Here is a 25807-nt window from a genome sequence, read left to right as displayed (position 1 = left end):
CAGGGATCAATGAATTCGTTTTAACTCACCAAAACAGTTCTGTAGAAACACTAACTGGGTGGGTGCTGCTCCCTAGTCTGACCAAACTCTTCACAATGGTGTTAGACACTCTTTAGGTTTGAATCAAACGTTTTATTTATTTAAAACAGTTTTTTTTATTTTATTTCATGTGATCAATTTATTTACTTTCTGACATTCTCTGTCTCTTCAGCTTCATAAATGACAGCCTCCACACACAGTGTGTTCTTAAAGGGGAAGTAACGTCGCCTGCCTGCCTTAAATGGATGTTTTTTTCTACTATACAGTTTTACTATTGACTCTAAACAATATCAAACCATTTCCATTCTAACCCTTATTTGTCAATTGTGTATTTATGAATTACTTGTGTATCTTTAATGAATTGTTTGTGATTTTAATGAACTATTTATGCATTTCAATCAGTTGTTCATATTTATTTTCTGTCATTATGTCGTTTTAAATGTGGTTATAGGCAAAAGGTTTTGATAGAGCATAAGAAACATTGTAAATTAAGTGAAATACTTTAGCATTAACAGTGACTGTGAGAAGTTTTAATTATTGTTTAAGCAATAATGAAGGACCCACATTAATATGTATTTGTCTGTAGCGCAAGGGTCCATTTGGTCCCCTGGTGGGTCCAGGACCTGAGGATACTGTAGCACCAAAAGAGGTTCCTCTATATGATTATGAACCAAAGAAGCACTTATAATGCTTTAGCACCACTTTAGTCAGACACAAGGCAGTATGAAAAGTACAATAAAATACTAATAAGTAATATTATAACTTCAAACATAAAAATGGCCTCAAGCAGCAGGACAGGCAAGGGAATGTTCATGAATGAGTTTAGAGAAGGGGTCTTCAACAGGGGGTCCGGGACCCCTAGGGGGTCTTCAGAGTTACTACAGGGGGGCCGCCAAATCTTTGTGAGATTGGAACCTTTTGAACCCTATAATTCCTTTTCTGAGGGGACCGTTAGCCAAAAATAGCAGATATACAAGCTCTCTGCTATTTTCACGAAGAAGTTTGATGTAGGGGGGGAAAAGGAGCAGACCAAGTACTAAGTATTGAAGGTTTAAGTGGTTAAATGACGCTATCAATGAAATCTATGAAAAAGTTTAATCTGCAACACAATTGTAAACAATGTTGTGGGGGTCCCTGCTTCATCTCTCTCTCAACTAGGGGGTCCTTGGCCTGAAAAACCTTGAACACCCTTGCTTTAGAGGCAAAGAAAGCAGTCCTTCTTTAGTTGAAGTGAGTGCCCCCTAGTGGTAATAACACTGCATTAAGGGCAGCACTTTTTCCAGAACATAATTATGTAGGCATAAATATCCCCCTTTTTTATTTTTTGTATCTTTCCTGGTTTTCTTTTTGTCTGTTTGTATTGACCCCAGAGATGTTTTAACACCCATTGTAAGCTCATCTGTGAGCTTACAATAATAATAATAATAATAATAATAATAATAATAATAATAATAACATGTAAGCAAAAGACTTTTGCACCCCTGAATGAAGTGAAGTATCTACACCTACACTGAATACAAAATAAAATAAATAGTCTCTCACTAATAAAATAAATAGATAATAGATAAATGACCCAGACATTATATCTATGAGATAAATGACCCATTAATATTCTGTGATGCACATTAATGCTTTTTTCTCATAATACTGCATGTTCCATATATGTATAAAAACACATCATCATTGGTCTTCTAGATGTATTATATTAAACATAATCAGAAACACATAAAGTTTTAATATGAGTTTATTGAGAGGCTGAATATGAACATTATGGGAGCTCTTTAAAGCAGTGGTTCTCACACTTTTACAAGTCAAGGACCCCTACATTAATATGTATTTGGTTGTGGACCCCCAACTGAAAATATGTTTTGCCAGGGACCCCCAGAAGAGAAGATTTGTGTTTTTTTCTCAAAGGTTTCCAATACTTTCAAGATTTTTACAAAAGGTTCAAAAATAGCAGATGTACAAGCTTGTATATCTGCTATTTTTGAACAGTCTACGTATAAAATATGGATGGAGTGGTTAAAATGATTGTGACACTATATTAACTAATTTAGCTGGAGAACCCCTGGACCCCCCTGACCCCCAAGGACCCCTAGGGGTCCCCAGACCCCACTTTGAGAACCAATGCTTTAAAGTAATCAGTCCCAGTGTTACATAGAATAGAGCAGAACACCACTGAATGTGACGTGGTTCTCTGAGGTATCATAGAGTCTGTAGGGAATACCAGGTAAACGCATGTGAACTCTGTCTCCCTGCTCCAGCTCTAGGATCATTCCATTAGACATGTATATATTATAGTTACCATTATTACTTGAACGGTTAGCAATGAGTTTCTGCTCATTTTTATACATGTAGACGTACACAGACTCTGAATTCCACCAGCCAACTGCAGTAAATCTGAACTGATAGACTCCTTTCAATGGCGCTGAGAAGAGACCTGACACACACACACACACACACACACACACACACACACACACACACACACACACACACACACACACACACACACACACACACACACACACACACACACACACACACACACACAGTGAATAATGTGTTAGTAAACCCTCTTATCATATAGGACCACAATGGAAACAAGTCCACAGGACTTTGTTTGTGTTTTATCTTTAATGTCTTACTGTACCACATGCTGTTTACATTTATGACTGATAAAGTATTACATCAATCAATCAATCAATCAATCAATCAATCAATCAATCAATCAATCAATCAATCAATCAATATTATGGACAGAAGCCAGTGGTTTCAACCAATATTTCATTCATTGATCATGATTTAACATTGTGATATTAAAGTTCTCTCATCCTGACTATTAATGTCAATTACACAGTTGAAGATGTATTTAGATTACTGTAATTAATGTATGTCTGATAGCCTGATAGATGAGTTGTGTAATTAGTTAATGGTAATTGATTGTGTAAAGTTAATTAACATAATGTAATCTCCACCTACCTGTAGATGGATCGTATGCGTTGCCGATGTTAGTGTGAACGTTCTTGTAGATCAGAGTGGTTTCAGAACTAAATGGTCCAACTTGTCCATCACCCAAACCAACAGAGAAGGCCACCTTTGGTTTATCTGTCAACACAGAGAGCATTATCATATTGTTAATAATATTATAAAAACATAATAAGATACAATATTATAAAATCATAATAATATACTATTAACCCTACTGTATTATACTCTGCTCCTCTTTTCCCTCAATACCAAATCTCTTCACTGAACATAGCAGATACAAGCTCACAACGAGTCACAACACAATGCACTGTGAGCTTGTAGATCTGCTATTTGTCAGAATGTTTGAAGACACTATAGGTTCATGTGGTTAAGCCAATACACCAAATGTATTAAATCTAGACAAAGACATAATAATAATAATAATAACATTATTATTATCATCATCATCATCATCATCATCATCATTATTATTTTATACACATGTAAACAACAGCATAGGAGACAGAAACCCCACCCCAGCTAATGATTGATGGTTGGGAACCAAATAGACCAATACAGCTCTGTAACTCAGAGAGTGTACAAATGGAACCAAATGGACCCTTACAGGTCTGTATAGGGTCATTCACACTGAACACTATAACTATACAAATATATTTTTGAGTCAAGTGGAATGCAGAGTTCAAACCAACTATTAAAAAAAATACAATATTGTTATAGTGTTCAGTGTGAACAGCGCTTTATAGAATGTCCAAATGGCCCCTTACGGGTCTGTAACTCTGTGTAAAATGTAACCAAATGCACCCGTATGGGTTCATTTGGTTACATTTTGCTGTTTGTACTTATAAGTTAGTGACAAATAAAACCTTCTTGATTCTAAATGTGTAAACTATCAGAGTTATGAGTTGTTGAACCAATCTGGAGTTTTAGAACCACTGAACTGTATGTCAGAGCTAGACCAGAGTGTTCAATGTGATGAGTACATTTTAAATACATTCTAAAAGAGACAGACAGACAGACAGACAGACAGACAGACAGACAGACAGAAGTGCAGTCATGCTAGGAGGAGAGAAATGTGTTCAATTATTTAGTATCAGTTAAAGACAGGCTGTCTGCACACATTTCAGAAAATGAGAGACTTTAGACTAAGACTAGATTCTGGCCAGAAAATATTACATTTAGTCATTCAAGTCTTTTGTATTAAAACTAAACGAGAGACTTCCTTCCGGTGGCATGGACTGAACGCAGCTCGCGTCGTGTCGCAGCAAACCCTCGAATATTATCATTATTCTAAACCCATAAAGAACAAAAAAACTAAGTTGACTTCTCGACGTTTATCAGCTCTTTTTTTTTTTGTAAGCAGATTCGTTCAAAACAATCTAATCGTTCTTGAACAAACACATGTCCACGCGTGCCCAAACAAAGTTCACAATGGAGAACGCTGAAATAGCGACGCTCATGAGAACAATTGTACGAGAAGAACTGGCTACAGGACTCGAATCCAATCTAAAACCGATCAAGGACAATCTAAACAAAATCCAGCTAAAAGTAACATCATGCCTGGACAAGATTGATTCTCTTGAAACGGCTGCCAATGCGACGGATCAAAGGCTGACACAACTAGAAGCGGAGAACAAAGCACTATTTGAGGAAGTTAAATCATTAAAACAGAAGACGGAATCGCTCGAGGATTACAGCAGGAAATTAAACGTGAGGATCTACGGGATAGCAGAAGGAACCGAACAAGGCAACCCGACATTGTTTGTAAATGGAATGCTGAGCGAGCTTTTTGGCCACGATATAGGTCCTCCTCACTTGGTCAATATCGCTCACCGCATCGGAGCAAACAAAGGCAAGACGCGATGCCTAATCGCCAAATTTAACAGCTCTGATATAAGACAGAAGGTTGTACGTCTCGCCGGTGGGAAAGCCAGAGAACCAGGCGGGCTGCAGTATAATGGACAAAAAATCAGCATCGTCCGTGATGCCACAGCAGAACAACGCAAGCAGCAAGCCTCTTTTGACGAGCTTAGATCACTCTTACGCAAGACCGATCTACGTTACGGGGTGGCTCACCCAGCCAAGCTGCTCATTACCTTCAAGGATAAGACCCACTCCTTCACCGAAGCTTCAGAGGCAATGGACTTCTACACAACCGAGATCAAGCCCACGCTGGACGCGGGGCCAAACTCATCATCAGCCTCCACCTAGGACGAGACTGCCTACTACTGTATATACATATCATACAGAACACAGGTATGCCTATGGCCGCGCTGTACACACTGTTCAGCTGAAATAATGTAAACATTGAGAAAAACGTGGCCACATGGACTTGGAGTAACATAAAAACCTCTTCTGTTTGGATTTGCTTATGGGTTTAGAAAAACGAACTTATTTTTTTTCTTTCTAATTTCTTCCTTTTTTTATAATTCTATTTTTTCTCAATTAATGTTTATCATTATTATTATTATTACTATTATTATTATTTGGTTAACTTTTTTTTTTTTGTATTAGTTTCTTATGGTTTACTTTCATTTATATTTTGTGTGATTATTATGATTAATATTATTAGTGATAGTTTGGTGGTAACTGTTAGGAGAATGATTATTGCTAGTATTTTTACTCTCTCTAAAATGTATCATTTGCATCTATTACCATTAGTGCTACAATGGATGTTGTTGCTATCATCAAGATGAATGGGGACGATAATATTACCCATAGCATTACTTCTTTTACCCCTGTTTATCACTGATGCAATCATCATTAGTAGATTATGTTTAATACATAATTTGTTTTAGTTACTTATAGTTTATATACTCATTTATTTATTTTTGTTATTATCATTATAATTAATGTTATCAATGACAGTATTAGTGGCAGCTATGATAGTTGAATTATTATTTCTGGAATTTTTTACTTCCTATCTTTACTACCACTAGTGCGGCTTTGGACGGTGTTGTTGGCATCATGGTTAATGAGGACGATAATATCACCCAGGGCACTATTTTCCTTATCTAATATAATTTATCATAAACTAAAGAAAGAAAGAAAAAAAAAAAAAAAGAAAATTCTCTCCCTCTGTTTCCCTTTCAAAAATGTTTGTTTTTCCTCTTGGTAATACAGATAGTTAATAACACAGGGAGACCAGTAGAGGGAGCTGTTTGACCAGCCAACATGTCACAACTCTGCAATAGGCAGAGAATGGGAGGTAGGAAGGTGGCTGTGTGGAATAAGAATACTAAGGTATTCTATCCACGTGACCGTCTTCGGGGGGGGAGGGTGGTGGGAGGTTTTTGGGTTGATGCCAGACCAGGGAAGAGTTACATGATGTTTATATATTATTTCTGTATTTTATTTCATTTTTTGATTCTATATCACGACATTTTAATGCAAATAGAAACCCCCTTGTTACTGTGTCATGAATAATTCCAAGATATATATAATAATAATTGCCAAAGCAAAATTAAACTTACAGAATATATTATGGCAAAAATAAATGTACTCTCATGGAATGTGCAGGGAATAAACAAGAACATTAAATATAGTAGTTGTCTTGAATATCTTGACAGAAAAAGGATTGATATAGCTCTACTACAAGAAACTCACATAATGTCACAAGACTTGGAAAAATTAGAAAATAATAGATACATGGTTGTTTCCTCATCATCCGCTACTAATAAAACAAAAGGAGTAATAATTCTAATATCTAGAAAACTTAAATTTAACTCTATTGAGAAAGGAAACGATTCAGATGGCAGAATTACTTATGTAAAAGGTATTCTAGGTGACAAAGAGATACTGCTGTTATCAGCATATGCCCCCAACACCTATGACTCTGCTTTTTATGCTCAACTAACAATAGTCTTACAAAAATACTCAGATTGTGGGATTATTTTTGGTGCAGACATGAATACAGTTTTATCACCAGACTTGGATAAATCAGGTCCTACTATAGTTAACTCATCTACTACAGCATTTAAAAATCTGGTGTCAAATCATTCATTGATCGATGTGTGGAGAAATCATAACCCAAGTTTAAAACAATACACCTTCTTTTCAAATAGACATAAAACATTTTCAAGAATAGATTATATACTAATATCTGCTAATATTTTTCGTTGTGTCAAAAAGACGGACATTTTTAATATGTCCCTATCAGATCACCATGCCAATCTGTGTGCATTCATAATTGAAAATTGTCCAAAACGTGCTACTAGATGGAAATTTAATCTAACATTGCTGCAGGATCCATCATTCTGTGAGCAATTTAGATCGGACTTCAGCCCTTTCATTAATATCAATAAAAATAGCGTTACAGATGTAAGATTTTTATGGGATGCAACTAAAGGGTTTATCCGGAATAATACAATATCATTTGCCTCAGCACGTAATAAAGCCCATCACCAAGAAATATCCAGATTAGAAAGTAGACACTCCTTGCTAACCGCAGAACAACAAAACAACTATGATCAAGAAAGAGAAAGGAAGCTTTGGAAAGTGAAGTCCGAACTAAATGCTCTAATGGCACAGAAAGCAGAGTTTCTAGCTCACAGAGCAAGGCAAACTGAGTATCTGAATGGAAATAATCCAAGCTTCGTATTGACTAGGAAAATCCAATATAATGAACAGAAAGCAGAGATTATATCAATCCAAAATAAAGAAGGAGTGATGATAAACGATCCGGTCAAAATAAATCTTGAATTTAAACTTTTTTATCAACAATTGTTTTCATCTGAAGCTCAATTCTCAAAAACTGATTTAGACGCCTTTTTTGAAGACTTGGATCTACCAAAACTAACAGAACAACAAATAACTTTAATGGACTCTCCCTTTACCCTGGAGGAACTATACGATGCACTGAAAGAAATGAAACATGGGAAATCACCAGGTTTCGACGGTATCCCACCGGAGCTGTACTTGACCTTTTGGGAAGAATTGGGCCCAATACTACTTGAGATGTTCCAACAAGCCTTTATGAAGGGGAGTTTTAATAGAGACATAAGTACTGCAATTATCACTCTGATACAGAAAAAAGGAAAAGATGGAAACATATGCGCTAACTATCGCCCACTGTCACTTCTTAATGGAGACTTAAAACTATATGCCAAGGTCCTCGCTCGACGTTTAGAGACGATACTGCCAATAATGGTCCACCCAGACCAAACAGGATTTGTTAAACAAAGATTTGCATCAGACAATCTAAGACGACTTTTACATATTATTGACAAGGCTCCTAAAACATCACCATGTGCAGTGTTGTCTCTCGACGCCGAAAAGGCCTTTGATAGGCTGGAATGGGGGTACTTATGGCACACCTTGAAGAATATGGCATTTGGGGACACTTTTATAAATATGCTCAAAATTTTATATCATAATCCAACGGCCATGGTTATTACATCTAATCAGGTTTCCACACCCTTCCCCATTAGACGTGGCGTCAGACAGGGATGTCCCGCCTCCGCACTATTATTTGCGTTATCTCTTGAACCCTTAGCCCAAAAAATTCGAAATTGTGCGGAAATAAGACCCATAACAGTAAACAACACTCACCATAACATTTCTCTGTACGCAGACGATCTGTTATTATTCCTAGACAATACACCACGGTCCCTACCTGTAGTCCTAGAGACCATTAAAAAATTTAGCTTCATTTCAGGTTACAAGATCAATTTAAATAAATCCATTTTACTCCCGCTAAATACAGCAACAAGTATTTCCCAGTTACACACAGAAATACCAGTGGGTTCTTGTTTCAGATATTTAGGTATAGATATATACCCATCGATTGATAGAATGGTGTCAAAAAATTACAAAAGTCTAAAGAAGGCAATATCTGACGAGCTAAACCGTTGGTCACTATTATTAATTCCATTTTCAGTCAGGCTCTCAGTGGTTAAGACCCATATTCTCCCCAAGATCAATTTTCTGGTAAGCATGATTCATTTACCACCACCCCCAGGATTTTGGGAGAAGCTACAGGGGCGTATATTCAAATTTATATGGCGTGAACAGCATCCACGAATTAGTAACACCACTCTTCAAAACAGTAGGAAGGCAGGAGGGCTATCGGTTCCTAATCTTGAACAATATTATTTCTCCTTTATGCTTAGGCCGTTACTAAGATGGTTCAATAATGATTCTGAAGTACCATGGGTAAATATGGAGAAGCACATTGTATCTCCATATACATTCAAAGATATTCTCTTTTCTGGTCTGTCTCAAGGCCTTTGCCAGACTAAATTTGGCCCAATTATAGCACATTCAATCCATGTTTGGAAATATATTGCCGAAATGGGACAGTGGGACACAAAATGGCACATAGATACCCCTATTTTCGATAACAACTCCTTACTGTTGGGTGGGGAACCAGTTACATTTCCCAATTGGCAAAGACGAGGTATTCACAAACTATCCGACATATTCAGTGAATATGGTCTTAGATCCTTTCAAGAGCTCAAACAAATCTATAATGTCCCTAGTACATCCTTCTTTTTTTATTTACAGTTGCGCACTGCAATGCGCACATATGGGGTCCCATGGAATCAACCTTTACTAATCCATCCCTTGATGCGTATAATTAGAGGCATAAATGTTAAAAGTGGCTTTGTTTCTGGGATATATAATAAAATACAAGAAAAAATAAACAAAATCACAGGTAATATCACTGTCTGGAACATAGATTTAAAAGACTATAATGCCTGCATAAATTGGCAGAATGTATGGGATAATATTCCGTTAACTTCCCGTAATTATAATAACCAACTAACCCATTACAAACTTATACAAAGATTTTATCTGTCACCCAGGAAACTCTGCCAAATCCAACTTTCACAAAGTCCTCTATGTTCTCTATGTCCGCAAAGAGCCATGGGAACATATGTACATATGATGTGGGAATGTCCAGGAGTACTAGCTTTTTGGGCCAAGGTTGCACTATTTCTCACTGATATAACAGAGATAAATATACCTTGTCTGCCACACATTTTATTATTAAATGATGATTCATCTCTAGGATTAACACCTCAAAAAAAGAGAGTGTTTTTGGCTGGTTTAACGGCAGCAAAGAAAATGCTTGTAATGAGATGGAAACCACCTCATAATCTCAATATTCACCGTTGGAAGTTGTCCTTCTACGAAGTCTTGAGATTAGAGGCATCTAGTGCTAGAGCACAGGGCGCAAGGACAGAATCGATTCAAATATTGCTCACTGCGGCCCAGAAGGTTAAATCAGTACTCCACCAGGCTGAAACACATACTGACATCTGAGACTAAACAAAAAATAATGTCTTATTTATTTATTTTTTCTGTTTTCTGCTGTTGTGTTTTTTTTGTTTTGTTTTTGTTTTGTTTTTTATTTAGTTATTTCTGTTTTTCCCTTCCACTCACTCTGTAACAAGATTAGAGGGTATCTAACAAACACAATTATGATTTACTTTGGTCTTTCACTTCATTGCATTATCAAAAAAAAAAAAAAAAAAAAAAAAAAAAAAACTGTATTATTTAAATTGTATTATCTACATGTATACATCATGGTTTTTACCGTTCCTATAATGTCTGTGCGAACCCGGGGGTCTGGTAGGGGGGTAAAGAAGGGACCTGGGCTGTTTAGCAGCCTCAGGATCAGAGGTAACGACTGCCACAACTGCCAACAGGCAGACTATACAGTACACAATAACGGACAATCTATGTACTGAAAAGACACTTTCGTATCCCATTGTGAAAAAATGTATGATCTGCTTGCCTACACAGCAATGTCATGTAATGTCTGTCACCTCTGAAAGCTTGTTTTAAAAAGAAAATAAAAAGTTGGTCACAAAAAAAAAAAAACTAAACAGTTGTTATATTACTGCAGTGTTAAATACAGAGCAGAATATTATATAAACTAAACAGTTGTTATATTACTGCAGTGTTAAATACAGAGCAGGATATTATATAAACTAAACAGTTGTTATATTACTGCAGTGTTAAATACAGAGCAGGATATTATATAAACTAAACAGTTGTTATATTACTGCAGTGTTAAATATAGAGCAGAATATTATATAAACTAAACAGTTGTTATATTACTGCAGTGTTAAATATAGAGCAGAATATTATATAAACTAAACAGTTGTTATATTACTGCAGTGTTAAATATAGAGCAGAATATTATATAAACTAAACAGTTGTTATATTACTGCAGTGTTAAATACAGAGCAGAATATTATATAAACTAAACAGTTGTTATATTACTGCAGTGTTAAATACAGAGCAGAATATTATATAAACTAAACAGTTGTTATATTACTGCAGTGTTAAATACAGAGCAGGATATTATATAATGATGCTGTCAGGTGGAAACGTCATACTGTACTGTATGTCCAAAACCAGAATTCAAGCAACAAAATTAAAGCAGATCTACAATATCACAACATGTTGCGATGCACCACTTTTTGAGCTTGTAGATCTGCTATTTGTGTTACTTTTGTGTGACACTGTAGTATGATCAAATAGTGCAAAAAACATAAAAAGTTAAAATAAGGAGATAAGCTAGTGGTATTCTGATGACCAGTGCTGTAAAGTAACTAAGTACATTTACTCAAGTACTGTACTTGAGTACCATTTGAGGTACTGTATCTTTACTTTACAGGAGTGCTTCCAATTAACAGTACGTTTACTTCTACTCAACTACATCTAAGAGGCAAATATTGTACTTTTACTCCACGACAATTATTTGAAAACTTTAGTTACTAGTTACTTTGTAGAATTTGATTATTATTACAAAACATACATTAACCACTTCAGCCCAATATACAGTTCGGCCATTTGAAAATAGCAGATCTACAAGCTCACAATGTGTGTGACACATTGTGAGCTTGTAGATCTGCTATTTTCAAAAAATATACATTTGAATACTTGAAATCGGACATTCTGCAAAATGAGTACTTTTACTTTTGATACTTTAAGTATATTTCGATGCCAATACTTTTGTACTTTTACTCAACAACAGAGTATATCTACATTGCAGTATTGATACTTTTATCAATACTATATTAAACAAACTGAGTACTCTTCCCACCACTGCTTATGACTTTGAGTTTGATTCAATAGGGTCTTAGTTCACTAAGTCAGGGGTCTTCAATGTTTTTCAGGCCAAGGACCCCTTAGCTGAGACAGATGAAGAAGGGACCCCCACTACTTGTATTACATTCTGTTTGCAGATTAAATGTTTTCATAGATTGTATAGATAGCTTCATAGACTCAATGTGTAGCGTTGTTGGATTCATGGTTACGTGTATTTAAGTTAACCACTCAACAGTGGTGGAAAAAGTACTAACCATGACATTTTTTACTTCAAGGGTATATATATCATTATATCATGTGATCAGTGACATATGCAGGGTGTACTTTTGGCTGAGGGGGCGGAGCCAAAAGTACACCCTGCATATGTCACTGATCACATGACCTCAATCAATTATCCTTTTCTAGGCAACACAGAAGAGGGGGGATTTTTTTCCACACAACAGCTCTAAGGTGTATTAAAGACATAGTTCAATGTTGAAAATGAGTGGTCTACCCCTTTAAGTACAGTATTTGAGTAAATGTACTTAGTTACTTTACACCACTGCCAATCAATACAAATTGTTCCCCCTGCACAAAACCTCTTTAACGAAAATAGCCGATCTACAAGCTCTCAACACCTCGCAGCACGAGGCATTGAGAGCTTGTAGATCTGCTATTTTTGGCTGCTGTTCTCCTCAGAAAAGGGAGGCTAGGGTTCAAGTGGTTCATGTAAAAATATGTTCCTAGCACACAATGATCCCCCCCTCCCCCTGTAGTAACTCTGAGGACCCCCTAGGGCAGTGTTTATCAACCCTGGCAAAGGGCCCAATTTTGGGCCGCGAGTACTGCTGAGGTGTGCCGCGACGTTTGAAGATAGTGTGAACCCAGCCCCTTGAGAACAATAGCGGTGATTGTCCGTCAATCGATACGGCCATTCAGTGTAGCGACCATCACCCATAGGAATGCAAATATGTTGTCCTACCTGGTACTGTATAAAAGGGGCACAGGGTACATGCTTTGGCACTCAGTATTATTACTACAAGATGATGAGAGCTCCACCAGCAAAGAAGAGATGCACCCAGGGCCAGCCGCTAAATTCTAGGTGTGCCCTGGGATATTTTGGCTATGCCAGGTGTGCCTTGGCACCAAAAAGGTTGATAAACACTGCCCTAGGGGTCCGCGTACCCCCTGTTGAAGACCCCTGCACTAGGTTCAGAGTGGGACAGGCATTCTGATATACTGGATGTGGGGATAGATCATTCAAAGCTTCAATCAACTAGGATCTTTGAATGTTTTCAGTTTTTTTAATACAACCCTTCTGCATCTATAATCTTAATGTGTGTTAAACATACTTACTCAACAGTTCCTGAACTTGACCCTCAGCAGCAGTCAGCCTGGTTTCTACGGTGGACAGCTGAGCATGGTGGGCTGAAACCACAACATTAGCATTAAGTCTGATCCATCACAAATACTCCTGCTGTTTCATTTAAAATACATCAACAAATACAGTGAATTACATCAAAACAGCATCTAGGGTATGGGCACTGATTACGCGGAGGAGAGGACACGCCCCCAGCACCCACAGCACCCCCCCTGCGGGAATTTAACCCAGGACCTTCTAGCTGTGAGGCGACAGCACTACCGACTGCGCCACCGTGCCCCCCATTCTGAATTATCAGACTTTTACTTGTAACAATGAATTTCTACATTGCAGTATTGATACTTTTACTTCAGTAAAAAAATGTAGTACTTTTTCCACAACTCTTCAACACCATCCTCTCCTAGCTGCATTCACTGAACATCTCCTGTTCAAATTACCTTGGATCTGAACCTCACTGGCACTGATTCTGGTCTGGTGGTCTTGGATCTGAACCTCACTGGCACTGAGACTGGTCTGGAGCCGTCTGACCAATTCAGTCAATTGGGCAGCCATGACTGAAAGATATCACAGAGAAACACAAGTTAAACTATGAAACATTTTAAACACATTTCATCCTGTACCTTTACAACTTCTTCTTCAAAACAGATTTAGAACATCCTAGCCTGTCACTGACATCCTAACTCTAAAGGGCCGTTAACACTGAACACCATAACTATAAAAAATATAGTTTTAAAAATGGTTCTAAGTCAAGTGGATGGCAGAGTTCACAACAACTATAAAAAAATACAATGATGAATGATATAGTTATAGTTATCGTTATAGTGCTCAGTGTGAACAGTGTTTTAGAGTGTTCAAATGGAACCAAATGGACCCTTACGGGTCTGTAACTCTGTGGAAAATGTGACCAAATGCACCCGTGTGGGTCCATTTGGTTACATTTAGCTGCTTGTACTTGTATAAGTTAGTGACAAATAAAACAATTCTTGATTCTACATGTGTCTCAGAGTCATGAGGCTGTGTTGGTCCTGAACTGAACTGTATGTCAGAGCGAGACCAGAGTCTTCAATTAAGCAATATTACACGAGAGGGTGTGCTTTACCGTCATTATTGGCACGACAGTGATGCGGTCAGGAACGAGGCGCCAGCCGAGTTCCGCCAGCATCACTGAAGTGCCAATAATGACGGTAAAGCACACCCTCGAGTGTAATATTGCGATTATACAACAGTTACCAACAAAACACATCCACATGTATTCATATTGTGGGGCAATTCATAATAAAAATGTTTCGCTATTGTCCGTTTCCCTGTAAAGAGAAGAGTTTTTGACTGAGAGACATTAAATAGTCCCTGTAGCAGTGCTTTGAGTTTGAGGCACCATCTCATCAACACAGCTGAGCTATCAATGCTTGCGCAGTGGAATGAATTCCAGTAGGCTATATGCTCCGTCGTACGACCGTGTCACGCGGCCAAAATAACTGATCTACAAGCTGACAACGCGTCGCGATGGCGACGCGTTGTGAACTTGTAGATCGGCTATTTTGGCCGCGTGACACGGTCGTACGACGGAGCATATAGCCTACTGGACTGTTAACGAAATGGGAGTCATTTTACTTTACACAGGAGGATATTTATAACCTTCTAACCATTGATCAACCGTAAATCCACCAAATTAACAACATAGTCCATTTTGCATAGCTGTTTGTTCTCCGGTGGCGGCGGTGGGTCAGGCTACTGTCTGTTTGTTTTCCTACCGTGGGACAGAGTGACTTCACAGCACAGCTGTGCCATATAATGGTCTAATCAGGTGCGGACTGGACTGCACTGCGGAGTGATTTATTAATGTGATTAGGCCCGTGCTATGATGCTGGTTTGAAGCACGGCTAGAAAGCTATTTCAACCAATCAGATTGCTTGGTCGGAACTACCTGTTGTATAATGTGTCTTCAATGTTTTTCAGGCCAAGGACCCCTTAGCTGAGACAGATGAAGAAGGGACCCCACTACTTGTATTACATTCTGTTTGCGTATTAAATGTTTTCATAGATTTTATAGATAGCTTCATAGACTCAATGTGTAGCGTTGCTGGATTCATGGTAATGTGTATTTAAGTTAACCACTCAACAGTGGTGGAAAAAGTGCTAAAATGTTTTAATAAAAGTATCAATACTGCAGTGTAGAAATACTCTGTTACAAGTAAAAGGCTGGTAATCAAAATATACTTGAGTAAAAGTACAAAAGTATTGGCATCAAAATGTACTCAACGTACCAAAAGTAAAAGTTCAACATGTATACAAATGTTTAGAAAATAGCAGATCTACAACATTTGTAGTGGAGTAAAAGTAAAATAACTGCCTCTGAGGTGTAATGGAGTAGAAGTAAAAGTACTGAAAATGGGCAATAAAGTAAAGTAAAAAATCCTCAAAAGTGTAAAAGTACAGTACTTAAAATAAGTGTTAATAGCTCTATATTCTGATGGTACTCATTGCTATAGAGTGTTAGCCTGATTATCAGACTGAGGCTCAGAGAGTGGGTGGGGTCTATGGTCTGGAATCAGGCTAATAGAGTGTTTGTTCAGTAAAAGGAGTCTCTCATGTCTCTCCAGCTCTTTATTAAAGGAGACACACCATGAATTTCACTTTTTTTTATTTTTTTGGTATTTTTTGGGCTCCCCAGTGTCTCTTGTACCCCAAAAAATATTTTTTGTTAACATTCAGTCATTCATTCTCATTTCAGAGATTTTCAGAATGGGCGTGTCTAAACAGGCCATCTCAGAATGGCAAGTTTGCTTACCTCACCAAACTTTCTGCCCATGTATTTTGCCAGACAGAATTGCTCAGTACCGCAGTACAGCACCCCCCTGCCCAACAGGACGTTTTGGTATTGCAGCTGAAAGTGCTTTATAAGCCTGAGAGAATTGACTTGGGATGAGTATATCTGAGTGTTGATTTAGGCTCAAACCTTTTGAAAATGGTTTGAGGGACATACACCATATGATATTAAATATCAAATATTTTTTTTAAATTCATGGTGTGTCTCCTTTAAACATTTAATGCATTTTCAGTGCTCTCTCCTGATTGGCTTAAATGTTGTCACCTACCTGAAAATGTACTATATTGTGTTTACTAAAGAGCTGGAGAGACCCCTGTGACCCAACAAACACTCTGTAGCAATGATTACTATCACAATATAGTACTTTAACCTTTTTAACAACAACCTAAAAAATAGCACTTACCCCACCTTTAAGTACAGTTTTGAGGTATTTTTACTTTACCTGGGTAATTCCAATTTTCAGAACTTTTACTTCTACCCCACTACATCTCAGAGGGGGGGGGGGGGGGGGGGGGGGAGAGAGAGTGGCGAGCGCAGTCAGCGCACAGAAGTCAAGGCACAGGGCCGTTCGCTTCTGATACACTGAGGGGATAGATCATTCAAAGCTTCAATCAAGTAGGAGGTCTTTGAATGTATTTATTTTTCAATACAACCCTCGATCCGGAATCTATAATCTTAATGTGTGTTAAACATACTTACTCTCAACAGCAGTCAGCCTGGTTCCTACGGTGGACAGCTGAGCATGGTGGGCTGAAACCACAACATTAGCATTAAGTCTGATCCATCACAAATACTCCTGCTGTTTCATTTAAAATACATCAACAAATACAGTGAATTACATCTAAACAGCATCTATTCTCTGAGCTCAACTCAAGTAATTAACACCAAAATAAATAGTTTTTCAACACCAGTGGTGTATAAATAAGTACATTTACTCAAGTACTGTACTTAAAGGTAGGGTAAGTGATTTACGTTGGTTAAAATAAGTGTTAAATAGCTCTATATTGTGATAGTACTCATTGCTATAGAGTTTTTGTTCAGTAAAAGGAGTCTCCATGTCTTTACAGCTCTTTAGTGAACAGAAAATGCATTTTCAGTGCTCTCTCCTGATTGGCTTAAATTGTGTCACCTACCTGAAAATGTACTACATTGTGTTTACTAAAGAGCTGGAGAGACCCCTGTGACCCAACAGACACTCCGTAGCAATTTTAACACATTTTTAACAACAACCTAAACATATCACTTACCCCACCTTTAAGTACAGTTTTGAGGTATTTTTTACTTTACCTGGGTAATTCCAATTTTCAGAACTTTTACTTCTACCCCACTACATCTCAGAGGCAAATATTGTACTTTTACTCCACTATAATTATATGACAACTTTAATTACTAGTTATTTTGGAGATTTTGATTATTATTACAAAACATATATTAACCACTTCAGCCCTATATACATTTGGGCCATTTGAAAATAGCCGATCTACAAGCTCGCAATGTGTCGCGATGCGACGCATTGTGAGCTTGTAGATCTGCTATTGTGAGCTTGTAGATCTGCTATTTTCAAAAGAGTTTTCATACATTTCATACTTTATAGTTTCAAATTTGAAAACTTATGAAATGGGACATTCTACATAATGAGTACTTTCTACTTTGGTACTTTAAGTACATTTTGATAACAATACTTTTGTACTATTTCTGACTTTTACTTGTAATGGAGAATTTCTACATTGCAGTATTGATACTTTTACTTAAGTAAAAAAAATATCTTTTTCCACCACTCCCCACCACACACTCAACACCATCCTCTCCTAGCTGCATTCACTGAACATCTCCCGTTCAAATTACCTTCACTTTCTTCCTTCAAGACTTGAATCTGGCCCTCACTGGTACTGAGGCTGGTCTGGATGCTCTGGATCTGGTCTTCGCTGGTACTGAGTCTGGTCTGGATGCTCTGGATCTGGTCTTCGCTGGTACTGAGTCTGGACTGGATGCTCTGGATCTGGTCTTCACTGGTACTGAGTCTGGACTGGAGTTGTTTGACCTTGATCACGGAGGCAGTCAATTGGGCAGCCATGACTGAAAAATATCACAGAGAAATACAAGTTAGACTATGAAACATTTTAAACACAATTCAGCCTGTACCTTTACAACTTCTTCAAAACAGATTTAGAACATCCTAACCTGCCACTGACATCCTCAGCTTCTTTGATCCTTCCTCGCTGGCTGCCAGTCTTTCCTCGCTAACTGACAGTCTTTCCTCGCTAACTGACAGTCTTTCCTCGCTTGCTGCCACCTTGGTCTCCATGTTCCTGATCTTCTCTTGCTGCACTACCACCATATCTCTCAGTTCTTTCATCTCATCCCAGAGGTCAGGTTGTAAGAGGGTATCTGCTTTTACACTACTCTCTCTCTCTTTGACCGGTCCATTCTGTCCCTGAGCCCCGGCCTCAGACAGACAGAACAGTAAAACAAGCAAAGCCTCACAACACTTCATCCTGAAAGCGAGTAACTAAGGCTTCCTCGCAGCCGCCTTTTATCCTCTCCCACCTCCTACAGGAACACTGGACACGTGATTGTGACCAGTGGAAAATTAGGGTACTAACTGGACACTAAATAAAGTCAAGGACCACCTGAGAACTCCAACATGTGGCATGGTAAGAGCTGCCAACGTGGAATATCCTGACTCTGAAAAGAGCCAGTGTGAATATATTTGATGTAATCAGCTGTCGTTATTTAAAAAAACAAAAATGTTCCAAGGTTGTTCTGCTGGTGTGATGTGCCTCACTGAGTGGAGAGTGTGCCTTAGATGTTCAGATAAATGATATGATCACTTAAACATAGAATGATATTTATTCTACAGATATAAACCACATATTTATGCATTTATATTCATGCACATTTTCTCTGTCAACATGTGTTTGTGTCAAGTCCAGCATTTATCACTGATCTAAGAACAAAGCATGTCAGACAATGTAAAAGGTGCATTTTGTTCAACTTTAATTTTACTAATGTCTGCCAGTCTGTGTCAGATCAGGCTCTGGTCTACTCTTTGCCGAAAATAGCCGATCTACAAGCTCACAACGCGTCGTGCTGTGTTGCACTGTGAGCTTGTAGATCGGCTTTTTTCGGCGATTTTCCCCCTCAGAATAGGGATAGAAAGGTAAGTGGATGAGGAATTGGTTAAACAAGTGGTTAACATCAGACTGCTGTCAGATTCACCTGGTTCCCAGGATAAATACTAAATTACTGCTACTGTAAAGTAAGAATTATATTAATACTATATATATCACTACTATTAATACTGCTACTGTATATATAAATACTATTAATAATACTACTGTATATCACTGCTGTAGCCCCTCAGTTTGGCCTTCTGCCCTTCAAAGATTGAGCTGTCCTCATTTGCCCTGATCTGCTCTGTGCAGCACCCCCCCCCCCCCCACACACACACACACACACACACACACACACACACACACAGCTGATTGCACAGTTTTCTCCTCTGCCTCTCTCCTGTCAATACAGTTTTTAAACTCCATTTTCTGTGATATTATGAATCTTTAACTCCTTCTGACTCCTCAGCTCTGTCTTACAATGAGTCCAGTGACTATGATTAGTCCAGATCAATGAGTCCAGTGACTATGATTAGTCCAGATCAATGAGTCCAGTGACTATGATTAGTCCAGATCACTGGCCCTCATTTATCAACACGGTGCAGCCCAAATAATGAGCGTACGGCGAGATCACCGCACCTTTCGGAATTTATCAATATATCCTAACGTGGGCTTCATCCTACGGTACGCTGAAATCTCACGTCTGGTCGAGACCAGTTGTTGACGTTGGCTGCACCCGTTTATTCCATCCTAGACCTGCGGAGCAACATTGTTTGACTGTCTGAGAGGCATCTGGACACATAATCCACTCCTAAATGTATATCTACAATAATAAATAATCGCTGTGAAAATATATCATTTTATAAACTAATTTAAACAAACTGCTTTAACAGTCATTCGGTTAAGCTTGCAGATCTGCATGGCTGCATTGGCTATTTGAAAATAGCAGATCTACAAGCTCACAACAGGTCGCATCACGACGCGTTGTGAGCTTGTAGATCTTTTATTTTCAGCGCAGCAGTAGAGTGTACCGTTCCGCTACGGTACATGAAAGACAAAGTTGGGCGGGCGGGCGGGCGCGCGCGTGCGTGTGTGTGTGTGTGTGTGTGTGTGTGTGTGTGTGTGTGTGTGTGTGTGTGTGTGTGAGAGCGAGAGAGAGAGGCGTGTGCGTGTGTGGCGAGGCGAGCGGGGGAAACTGTTTATTTTTGGCTTTTAATGTTTTTTTGGTCGTATTCTGGTTCTTCATGTCGTGAAGTCGGGCGTTTTGTGAATATTTAAGGGCGTGTTATTTAAATGACGCTCGTTTTCAGACTTGAGATTTATCAAAGCTCCGACCTGATATACGCTGTGTAGGATCCTTTGATAAATGTTACTTTGACGTTGGTGTACAGCCGAATATATGGAAAAATATACGCCGGTTTATACGCTGCGTTGATAAATGAGGGCCAATGAGTCCAGTGACTATGATTAGTCCAGATCAATGAGTCCAGTCGCTATGATTAGTCCAGATCAATGAGTCCAGTGACTATGATTAGTCCAGATCAATGAGTCCAGTGACTATGATTAGTCTAGATCAATGAGTCCAGTGACTATGATTAGTCCAGATCAGAGCATGTATGAACTGTTGACTTTTATACAAATATTGGTTGTTTCGAAAAAAGAACACAAAACTTTAAAAAATATATAATATATATATATATGAATTCATTATTTCTGTGGACTTAAAAATCATTGTTTCATTTGATGGCCTTTCTAGTACCTGTCTCTGTCTGTCTGTAAGAGTGAAATGAGGTCATGTCGCCCCATGTTATGCAAGGCAGGCACACACACACACACACACACACACACACACACACACACACACACACACACACACACACACACACACACACACACACACACACACACACACACACACACACACACACACACACACACACACACACACACACACACACACACAGAGATTATGGTCTCCATTTAGAATGTGTATTTACAATAATAATTTTCTTAAAGTTTCTGTTCTTTGTATAATCACTGGAGACTTCTGTTGACCACTGGTTGAAGAGAATGATGATTAATGTGTTTTGTGTTATTTTAAGAGCAGTTAAAACAGGACCGGGAACACTGAAAAAAGGGGAGGGGGTGGGGTGGGGGGGGGGGGGGGGGGGGCAGTGAACACTGCAGAGGGTTAAGTGATCAAACAAGATACTGGTTTACATAAAGTAATGTGACAGCTACTAAAAAATGCTGTTGGTGTATATACTATAGTATATATACCAAGCTCATGTGCATGTGGACACACTCTCTTTTTTGCTCTTTTTGCAATCTCTCTCTCTCTAGCACAACCTCACACACACGCACGCACGCACACACACACACACACACACACACACACACACACACAGACACAGACACAGACACACACACACACACACACACACACACACACACACACACACACACACACACACACACACACACACACACACACACACACACACACACACACACACACACACACAAATTGGTTAAAAAAGTGGTTAACATCAGACTGCTGTCAGATTCACCTGGTTCCCAGGATAAATACTACATTACTGCTACTGTAAAGTAATAATTCTATTAATACTATATATATATATATATATATATATATATATATATATATATATATATATATATATATATATATATATATATATATATCACTAATATTAATACTACTATATATATCACTACTAATACTACTACTGTATATATCACTACTATTGATACTACTACTGTATATATCACTACTATTAATACTGCTACTGTATATATCACTACTATTAATACTACTACTGTATATATCACTACTATTAATACGGCTACTGTATATATCACTACTATTAAAACTGCTACTGTATATATCACTACTATTAATACTGCTACTGTATATATCACTACTATTAATACTACTACTGTATATATCACTGCTGTTGCCCCTCAGTTTGGCCTTCTGCCCTTCAAAGAATGATCTGTCCTCATTTGCCCTGATCTGCCCTGTTCAGCACTGCCCCCCCCCCCCCCCGCCCACACACACACACACACACACACACACACACACACACACACACACACACACACACACACACACACACACACACACACACACACACACACACACACACACACACACACACACACACACACACACACACACACACACACACACAGTGCCAGCTGATTGTACAGTTTTCTCCTCTGCCTCTTTCCTGTCAATACAGTTTACAGTTTTTAAACTCCATTTTCTGTGATATTATGAATCTTTAACTCCTCCTGACTCCTCAGCTCTGTCTTACAATGAGTCCAGTGACTATGATTAGTCCAGATCAATGAGTCCAGTGACTATGATTAGTCCAGATCAATGAGTCCAGTGACTATGATTAGTCCAGATCAATGAGTCCAGTGACTATGATTAGTCCAGATCAATGAGTCCAGTGACTATGATTAGTCCAGATCAATGAGTCCAGTGACTATGATTAGTCCAGATCAATGAGTCCAGTGACTATGATTAGTCCAGATCAATGAGTCCAGTGACTATGATTAGTCCAGATCAGAGCACGTATGAACTGTTGACTTTTAGACAAATATTGGTTGTTTGGAAAAAAACACAAAACTTAAAAAAAATTATTATATATATATATATATATATATATATATATATATATATATATATATATATATATATATATATATATATATATATATATATATATAGACCCCTTAACAGACGACGTCACACTGATAAGAACCAGTATGCGTGCAACCAGTATGCGTGCAATGAAACCCATTCTATCAGGTCTCGCTAGGACGCACCTCACTGAGCCAACACACAAGAGGGGGTTGGGGTGTGCTGAAACCAGCGCGCCCCAAAACAACATGTTGAGAATTGATTGCGTGAAACAATCACCTGTGCATCCAGTCTCAATGTTAGTAAACAAATAATTGGTCTCTATATATATATATATATATATATATATATATATATATACATATATATATGAATGCATTATTTCTGTGGACTTACAATCATTGTCTCATTTGATGCCCTTTCTAGTACCTGCCTCTGTCTGTCTGTAAGAGTGAAATGAGGTCATGTCACCCCATGTTATGCAATGAATCCACACACACACACACACACACACACACACACACACACACACACACACACACACACACACACACACACACACACACACACACACACACACACACACACACACACACACACACACACACACACACACACACACACACACACACAGTTTATGGTCTCCATTTTGAATGTACAATAATAATTTTCTTAAAGTTTCTGTTCTTTGTATAATCACTGGAGACTTCTGTTGACCACTGGTTGAAGAAAATGATGATTAATGTGTTTTGTGTTATTTTAAGAGCAGTTAAAACAGGAACACTGAAAAAAGGGGAGGAGGGCAGTGAGCAGTGCAGAGGGTTAAGTGATCAAACAAGATACTGGTTTACATAAAGTAATGTGACAGCTACTAAAAAATGCTGTTGGTGTATATACTATAGTATATATACCAAGATCATGTGCATGTGGACACACTCTCTTTTTTTTGCTCTTTTTACAATCTCTCTCTCTCTAGCACAACCTTGAACACACACACACACACACACACACACACACACACACACACACACACACACACACACACACACACACACACACACACACACACACACACACACACACACACACACACACACACACACACACACACACACACACTTCAATCTAGCCCTTAATGTATGTTAATAATATTTAAAATATTCAACGTAACTAAAGTTTTCAAATAATGTTACTGGAGTAAAAAGTACAATATTTGTCTGAGATGTAGTGGAGTAGAAGTAAAAGTATTGAACATGGGAAATACTCCAGTAAAGTAAAAAAAAAATCTAGGTCTTTTTCAAGTATATACAAGAAGCAGGAAATGACTAGCCTGACACTCAGCCTGAATGTTCATGTGGTTTCACTCCATCATTCAGTCTGAAAGCCCTCTCAGTGCAGCCGCTTTCTGAGATCGGGGCGTGGGCAAAGTGGGACTCTTTAGCGATTGGTTCATACTGGATTAACTCAATCCCGATCGGTCCGGGCCGCCGGTTAGATTTTCAACCGAGAAAACTGCGCCTTTTACAGCGTCACCAGACCCTGAATGCGAGGCTAGCAGTGGCGTGCACAGACATTTTGAAGGGCAAGTGCTCAAGTAAATTATACTTTTTTTTGTTTACTTGGTCTGCTCTTTTTTCCCTCTACACCTATACCTCTTTGCCAAAAATAGCAGATCTACAAGCCCACAACGCCTCGCAGCGCGAGGCGTTGTGGGCTTGTCGATCGGCTATTTTTGGCTAAAGTTCTCCTCAGAAAATGGATGCTAGGTTTCGAGTGGTTATGGTAAAAAGAAAAATCATATCACATAAAGATTTGGCGGACCCCCTGTAGTAACTCTGAGGACCCCCTAGGGGTCCCGGACCCCCTGTTGAAGACCCCTGCTGTAAACTGGAAAAAAAAAGCTTTTTTTTTTTCTTTTTTTCAAAAGGGCACTTCTGGTCAAGAGGGCAAAGGGCAGGTGCTCTAGCACCACCTAGAGTCTATCTGTGCACGTCCCTGGAGGCTAGCGATTTCAGGGGCTGGAGCCAGGCTAGGAAATGACATCTTTTTATACAAAAAAATTGAATCCAATTTATTCACTTATTTGTATAAAAAGATGTAATTTCCTGCTTCTTGTTTTTACTTGAAAAAGCCTGGAGGGGTTGAAAGTCATATAAATCTGCTTTTTGTCACAATCACAAATACATAAAAGACCTTTGGAGCATTCAACAAGTGAGTTGCAAGCCCCGCTTTGTTCTTAGTATCACATCTAGCCATGTTGTGCTGTCTCTTTCCACATGGCTTGACTCGGTGTGACTTGCTTCAACATCTAAAGCAAAGCAGCACTAGGTTATGGGGGTAGAAGTGATAACTCATGTAATGTGACACACACACACACACACACACACACACACACACACACACACACACACACACACACACACACACACGGGGAGGGGGATATAAACTAGGCCATACATTCCTGGCCGGTAACTCAATCTCTCTCCCTCTCTTTCTCCCTCTCTCTCTCGCTCTCTTTCTGAAAGCAACGCACTTTTTTCCTGGAACATTACCGAAGCCTGTGAAGCCAGATTGGAATAGATCTGAGACGGTTTTCTTTTCATTCTTATATTTAGTGAGATCCGGGGTTATTGATAAAACATTCAGGGCTGTAGTGCTGGTCATCCAGGCCTGAAAACAGCCATCCTGAAGTTTTCCATCTGAAGAACAGAATGCAGACCGCCATGTTGAAACCAGCCATCGAG

General features: G+C 38.5%; 1 long non-coding RNA gene across 1 annotated transcript; it reads right to left on the bottom strand.

The window, feature by feature from the left end:
* Positions 1-2200: 2200 nt before the first annotated feature.
* Positions 2201-18171, bottom strand: LOC311059045. Its single transcript, XR_014602120.1, has 4 exons — positions 18123-18171; positions 13426-13497; positions 3022-3147; positions 2201-2479 (listed from the first exon to the last, which is right to left on the bottom strand). It is a non-coding gene; the product is annotated as an uncharacterized lncRNA (long non-coding RNA).
* Positions 18172-25807: the final 7636 nt, after the last annotated feature.

Source organism: Gymnoscopelus microlampas (genome assembly GCF_963454915.1).
Source record: "Gymnoscopelus microlampas genome assembly, chromosome: 13".
Taxonomy (NCBI): domain Eukaryota; kingdom Metazoa; phylum Chordata; class Actinopteri; order Myctophiformes; family Myctophidae; genus Gymnoscopelus; species Gymnoscopelus microlampas.
The sequence above is the reverse complement of the archived record's forward strand: the minus strand, read 5'-3'. Positions and strand labels throughout refer to the sequence as shown.